The sequence below is a fragment of the Periplaneta americana genome, unplaced genomic scaffold (assembly GCF_040183065.1).
Source record: "Periplaneta americana isolate PAMFEO1 unplaced genomic scaffold, P.americana_PAMFEO1_priV1 scaffold_24, whole genome shotgun sequence".
NCBI lineage: Eukaryota > Metazoa > Arthropoda > Insecta > Blattodea > Blattidae > Periplaneta > Periplaneta americana.
In genome coordinates this window covers 580,678-588,287 of record NW_027185505.1, presented here as the reverse complement: position 1 = coordinate 588,287, position 7,610 = coordinate 580,678, and the positions used below count along the sequence as shown (strand labels likewise).

At 37.1% G+C, this 7,610-nt stretch overlaps 1 non-coding gene across 1 annotated transcript; it reads left to right on the top strand.

Moving 5' to 3' along the window:
• Positions 1-1,145: 1,145 nt before the first annotated feature.
• Positions 1,146-1,264, top strand: LOC138693929 (5S ribosomal RNA). The gene has a single exon (XR_011330613.1). It is a non-coding gene; the product is annotated as a 5S ribosomal RNA (ribosomal RNA).
• The last annotated feature ends 6,346 nt before the right edge of the window (positions 1,265-7,610 follow it).

Here is a 7,610-nt window from a genome sequence, read left to right as displayed (position 1 = left end):
AGAGCTACGCCATTTACATCTACAAGGTTCTGAAACAAGTTCACCCAGACACGGGAATCAGTTCAAAGGCTATGAGCATCATGAACAGCTTCGTTAACGACATCTTCGAGCGCATCGCCGCGGAAGCTTCGCGGCTCGCGCATTACAACAAGCGGTCGACCATCACCAGTCGGGAGATCCAGACAGCCGTCCGTCTCCTGCTACCCGGTGAGCTGGCCAAGCACGCCGTCAGTGAAGGGACCAAGGCCGTCACAAAATACACTAGTTCCAAGTAAGCGGGAGTGCTTGCTAGGGAATCAGCAACCGGCCCTTTTAAGGGCCACAAGTTATTCATAACAGAGTAGATGAATGAAGAACAACAGCGGTTCCCACCGAGTGAAAATTTAAATAATCACCCCGATAACACTTCTAGGATAGATAATACATTATAGGCAGTCCATGGGAGACTTGGATCCACGAGGCAAATTCGTTTCCTTAATAGTTTCGTACGACTTATATGAGAGCGCGGTGTCATTCCTACTCACTTGGCAGCATTAATTGTTGAGGGAAAACAACTTAGAAGGTAACTTGTCGACCGCGGGCATAATCCTTCCGCAGGCCACTACTGAGAATCTGTGGACATACGGGTAATCTATCTTTATTGAAACTCGGGTTCATAACATACGACTGATACTTTATATATCTGTCACGTAATCCATCAAGAGACAAATGTCCCCCCCCCCCTAGTCAGTAGCGAGCTTCAGTCCATTCGTAGTAGCCGCCGGTGCAAGAAGTGAATTGAAGTTTGTGTGAAGTTCCGTAGTATGGCATGAAAATGATGTCGAAAATCCGACTACAGTTCCACAACCATGTGGTTGAAAGGAGGCTCCGCTGTTGAACAACAATCCACCTGTGGCTTAACTTAGAATGCCGACTAGCTGTTTTATTAATCCCGTGTCAATCCAGCAGTGTGTGACGTTGAAACGTAACCAAACTGCCGTTGATAGATAGATTTATCATCTATCCCAATGACATCCAACGAGCTTGGTAATTTAGGTACAGAGTCTAAGCAGGCAGTTTACGTGTGTGTGTGAGCGAGTGCAGGTTTTATCGAGTGCACCCCAATCCCATCGTCCTCAAGTGCCTACAGATTACGCAGTTTCATCGGCAACGGCCATACCATGTTGAAAATACCGGTTCTCGTCCGATCACCGAAGTCAAGCAACATTGGGCGTGGTCAGTACTTGGATGGGTGACCGCTTGGGAACACCACGTGCCGTTGGCGATTTTTTTTTTTACGTCACTATTTCCAGCGTGTTCTAATAAGACTTATGGGATATTATGTTCCCTTCCCTATTCCAGCTATAGCTTGGATGATGACGCCGCTGCATAATTGTAGAGTAATTGATAATTCTTAAGTACTTGCAGCTCCGTATTGAAACTTATGACTGGTAGCATATTCATATGAGACGGTTCACTTCTCTGCGTTTTCTCGAAGAAGGGAATATGTATTCAGGGGATTGTGAACGTACCTCGCGCTCTCCCTAGAAGTTAGAGACATTTTAGGTAAAGAATGTAATATACTGTACATATATGGCTAATTAAAATCCCATTAGTTACTACATTTCAGTGGGTAGTACAAATTCCATAATGAAAATATCTCTGTCCTAGTAGTTGTATCCTTTAAAGAAGCTCGTTGTTTTCCCATGATGAAGGGCAGAACTTGGTCGGTAGAAATTTAAACAGACTGCATTATCAGACCAGGCGTTATTTCAATATCAGCGTTTAGTTTAGGAAATATAGCAATAGCGGAGTTGGGAGAAGTAGTTATAGCATGTACAGTAAGTATAAACAGTTCGCTGTACTGTACAGTGAATATAAATATTTGAATGTACGATGGCAAAACATCAGACATACAGTACGTAGCTCACATATCTTAAAAAATAAATAAATAAAAATAAAGAAGACATTCTGAGGAGTGAGTGGAAAGTGCATATTATAATGAATATTTTTAACTCTCAGTTGACATTGAGAGAGAAAGCCATGCATCGGGGAACCGGTGACTGTTTTTGCGTTACCTTCTGCTATTGGCGTTGTTGGTTAGTAACGAATGAAAGAGGTAGGACGCGGAATCAAATGTCAAAAAACGATAGGGAAATAATAGTAACTGGTTGTATTTCGATCGAGCTCGGCGTGCTGATTCACCAGTGGGGTGTTTCACAAAGTTTACAATCTTTGGAAATTGTGAACTCTGTTTGTAAACTTCTGTTTCACAATCTTTGTTTGTAAAGGTGGACTGTACAAAGGAAATCAAATCTTTACGAATGAAATTTTGCGCTCTTTACAAGTGATATGTTTGTTTCACAACGAAGGAGTAATTTTACAAACGTGTAAACTAAACTTTACTAGTGAAGTTAGCACATTTTCTACAGTAGCCCTGTTGAAATAGCTTCTAATTGTGAATGAAAAAAATAAACACATATGTATAAAATCAATTTTATAGTAACAGGGTACCATTAAGAATTACACTGAAGCAGTTGTGATGTTATTGAGTAGTTCTAGCGACTCAGACGAAGATTTTGCATTTAGGCCTAACGTAGAATTTTCCGGCCACGTTCGTATCATTGTACGAATATTAATGAAAGGTTTCGAATGAATCCCGCGCTATACTTCAGAATACCGCGTTAGTTCTTATATACGAGGAACGTATTTAATAAATACTCGCACTTAAAGAAGAAAAACTTTGCACCGAAAACCAATCACTTAATAATGCAATGTCGGCATTACTTACGCAGTATTCTGAAGTCGTTCCGAATCCCATTTCGCTGTAATCTCTCCTACAAGATATGGGACATCACATGCAACATCTGAAAGGGAAAAGTGGTGCCCTAACCACAAAGCGAGAACTGCATTGGTTGCATAGTAGCTCTCAGTTCCCTGCGTTAGCAGATAAGAACGGAATTTATAAGATTACAGTGTGCAAAAGTTCACACATGGTAGTTGATGTTGTTACAAGATTGAAAAAACTCGAGGCGGGTTATTGATCACCGAATGTGCTTACTCGGGCAAAGGATTTTTATGCTCCTCCTGCTGGGTTCCCTAATGTTGGCGAGGTTATGGATGAAACAATAAAATATACTGATGGACCAGCAGAGAGCGAAGTTGATTTTAATGGATGGACATGTTAGCTGCTCTATCAACTGCATATAACTACGTGGGTCAAATCCATTATTTATCAATTATTTGAATGAATTTCGCGCTAACTTTCGTCAGTTAAGTCGTAGGCTAATTAATGCATTGGTATGCTCGACCAATTGCATGCCGCGAAACTCCGTTGTCGCCGATGTAGCAAAATCTAAATAAAATATATATAAAAAAATATAAACATGTCCATCGATAGTTCTAAAATTACAGCTACTTTACCTCTGATCCTTAGTGATTTTTGTAAACTGTCGTTGGCGATTTTGTTCAACCAATTATGCGTATTTGTAAGTTTGTTTCGCCGATTTTGTAAAGTTCGTTAAAACATACAAGTGAATAAGATTGCATTGTGAAACACAGTTAACAAGCATATGTAATATTTCCGTTGTTAATTGTATATTGTTAATTTGTAATTTGTTAGCGTTGTGAAACATGCCCCCATTTACCTTTAGAGGTAATATCTACATTAATATTTAGTTAAAATTTAAAGAAATTTTAAACGAATGGAAGCTGCATTTTAATTCACCCCAAATTACTATGTTCCCTTTCAGATTATCAGCTGTTGTTGTTGTTGTCGTTGTTGTATTGTAAGTTCTCACTTATTGTTAGCTAGCCGTACCCGTTCGCTCCGCTCCACCTGTTAGAAATAAATATAAAGTAATTACATAATTAAAATAGGACGACTGATCCATGGAACAACTTTTACAACAGCGCAAGATAATCTGCTTCGCATATTACCCAATTTTTTTTTAGCACTGCATTTATTGCATATATATTTTATGTATTTTAACACGATTCAATTGAGCATAGTTAAAATATGAATTATTAAAATAATGGATTGCCAAGCTAAAGTACTATTACTGCATACTAAATCAATACACTCTCGTTGTTCGTTAATTCTCTGAGATTAAAATGCGTGTACATAAATATTATTTTAAGAAATACAGAAAACGAATGTACAAAATAGCCTATCAAATTTTCTGTGCATAAGAAGCTATTTTAATCTTACCTGTCCTCGATTTACTCAGACGTTACTGTAATAACATTATAGCATTATGTCCATCTAGAGAAACTACAGTTTCCAATGGTGAAATAATAACTAATTATACAAATCAGTTAATTTACGAGCTTGTGATATTACTTCATACAAACACAGAAACATTCCCTGTAGGCTATGTTTAATAGCTTTCGATTGTTTGTTGATGTCCAAGGCCCCTGTTTCGATTGTTGTTGTCCAAGGCCCCTTATAGACGAAGTCATTTGTTCTTAATTCATTGCACCGTCTTAGATAGCGTTATTTTAATTTTAAAACTCATTTATCTCATTAAATATCAGTCCTATCAAAATGTTGTAAAAAAATAAAACTTAACGGAAATCATTTTTAAAGGAACATCTGTTATGTAACATTTTTTCTCAAATATCAATAATAAGCGAGATATTTCGATTTATTTAATTAAGGCCCCCTTATAACCCCCCTTTTAAATAAAGTATTTCGAATGCCATATAGCCTAAAATCTAAGTTACAACAAACTTAATTTATATTCCAGTTTTCATATAAATCGGTTCAGCCATTATCGCGTGAAAAGGTAACAAACATACAGACAGACATACAAACAAAATTTTCAAAAATGCGATTTTCGGTTTCAGGGTGGTTAATTATATATGTTAGGACCAATTACTTTTGGAAAATCGAAACTTACCAGAAAAATTTCGGCTACAGATTTATTATTAGTATAGATAGTACGAGATACGACCGCAATTTTGTACGACTAGTGTAATGAAGGAATGCAAAAAATTATTTTGGAACTTTGCAATGTTAGTCTATCATTAAAATAAAATTAAATCTTAATTCGTCCCTTTTGCAGGAGTCTTCTTCATCCAGTATGTTGTTGGCTGATATGGAGGAGGAGGGGGGGGGGGACATGCTCTAAAGGGATAAAATTTGCTTAGCAAATCGATATGGTGACTAACGCTTGCAATGCGTCATAGCTATAATTGTACTGCGCGGTAATTTCAGAGTAATAAGAGTTCAGTTCAGGGATCTGCTAATTTCTTCATATTGTGTTCGGCAATGGAATAGTACCGCAGTAGCATTAAGAGGTTTTTATAATTTGAACTGATATGTGCAGGTATATTGACCCCCCCCCTCCCACCGCTGGCCGACGCGGACTGCAATGACAACAGTAAGCCACACGTCATACGTAAGCCTTTCTTCTTCTTCTTCTTCTTTGCTCGCCTGGCAAATACAGTCTTGGATTTCACATATTCAATTTTTCACAGTCCCAACTCCCTTGCATGGACGTGTTTTCACGTACCTTTAAAGTTTCTCCTCTCATTCATTCAGTCTATTCGCAAGCCTGAGGGTTTTCCGTGGTTTTCCCTAAGGAGCTAAGACAAATGTAGGGATGAGCCCAGAAAGAAAAGGGCATTCACTTCCTTAGACCCTGGTAACTGCTCTTTCTAGAGGAAGGAGGAGGAGAAAGAAACCCCCCCACCCCCACCGACGTGGACTGCAATGACAACAGTAAGCAACACGTTATATGTAAAGCCTTTATTATTATTATTATTATTATTATTATTATTATTATTATTATTATTATTATTATTATTATTATTATTATTATTATTCAATGGGACTAAAGGTGGTGTAGATACACTATGTCAAATGTGCCACAATCTTTCCTGCAATAGAAAGACGAGGCGCTGGCCACTAGCAATATTTTACAACATGCTAAATATTGCAAGTATAAATTCATGGATAATTTATAGTTAGAAGAACTCAGAAAACAATATCAAGAAAACAATTCATTTTCCAATTGTGTGAAGAGCTGACAAAACCGTGGATGCAGCACCGCTTTGCACGTCCTACTTTACACCGATCTCTGCGGGCAACAATTGAAGAACATCTGAACATTGCTGTGCAACAACAATGCCAGGTAATGCAGCCAGATGGTGAACGTACTGTTTGCTATAAATGTCCTGCAAAGAAGAGGAGAATGATGACAACATTTTGTGGACTTTGCAAAAAGGGGTTCTGCAGAGAACATCGCGCTGTTGTTTGCACTAATTGTAAATAGGACAATAACATGAACGTAAAGACTTTATGACAAACTTAAAATTAAATGAACACTAATGGCTACGAAATGTGTAAAAGTTGTTAAATGTGTGATATTGAGTTGATTTCAGTTAATTAAAATGTGAGTAGTAAAAATTACGAATGCTTACCTTTAACATGAGTACAGTGATGATTACCTGTCTAGGGTTAAGTAGTCGCGTGGTGAGTTTAGGAATTCCCAGACCACCTCTAAGATTGTTTAAAATAAAGGTATTGTAATCGTACGTTTCTGTCTTTTGTCAATAGTAACGTTGACCTTTCTTTTTCGAGAAAACAAAATCTGTTGTACAGTTAAAGGTACTGAAATAGTAAGAAATTTTCTGAAATCCCCACGCGTTTGCAAGTGTAAGTCTCTGTTGTAACCTGTTGATTTACGAGAGACTGTGTGTGCTTTCGTACAGTGTTTCTAAAATGTGCAGTAACGAGTCAGAAATCATTGGAATGTAGTGTAGGTGTGTTTGTTATAACCGGGAATCAATCCGCAGTACTTGACCAATCAACTACGGGAAATATCAGAAAAATTGGCAGGAGTTAGCAAGAAAAACAAAGGTAAAATATCACGTGAACGAGCACCGATACCGAGCACTATGTACAATATACCCTAGAGAAAAAGACAAGAAAACAAAAGTCAACCGCTGCAAGTGTTACGAAGTGGTGTGTGAAACATATAATGAAGAATGTCTGCGGGAAGCGCATCTAGTGAGATAAAGGGTGAAATGGAGGATTCTGCTAAAAATAAAGAAAGGAAGAAAAATGTTTACAGTTAATACAAGTATTGTTTTCTCTTGTGGGTTTATGTTTAGTATAATAGATGTGTGTGTGTGTGTGTGTGTGTGTGTGTGTGTGTGTGTGTGTGAAAAAAGTGAAAAAAATAACAGGTCTGTAATAATAATAGTTAATAATTCTGTAGTTCACTGCAAAAACTGTATAGCCATAAAAGGACAGATGATAATAACGTTGTTATCTTATTCTTGCTGCTGTGTAAGCCTAAGTTTCCACGTGAGGGATAGAAGAGACATGACAACATATAGCATTACAATTTGTTTAATGTGTATAAATTTCTTTAATACTGATTTTTCTCAGAACAAGCTGTGTGAGGGTTAAAGAGTTCTTGCACTGAAGCTCAGAATTATTTATTATTATTATTATTATTATTATTATTATTATTATTATTATTATTATTATTATTATTATTATTATTATTGTGTGAAGAGTTGTATCGGAAGTGCTTTATAGACTAAATTAATAATTTCTATCTTAACTGAAATATTTACATTATATTTCACACAGTATAGTTACAGGTAGCATAAATTCA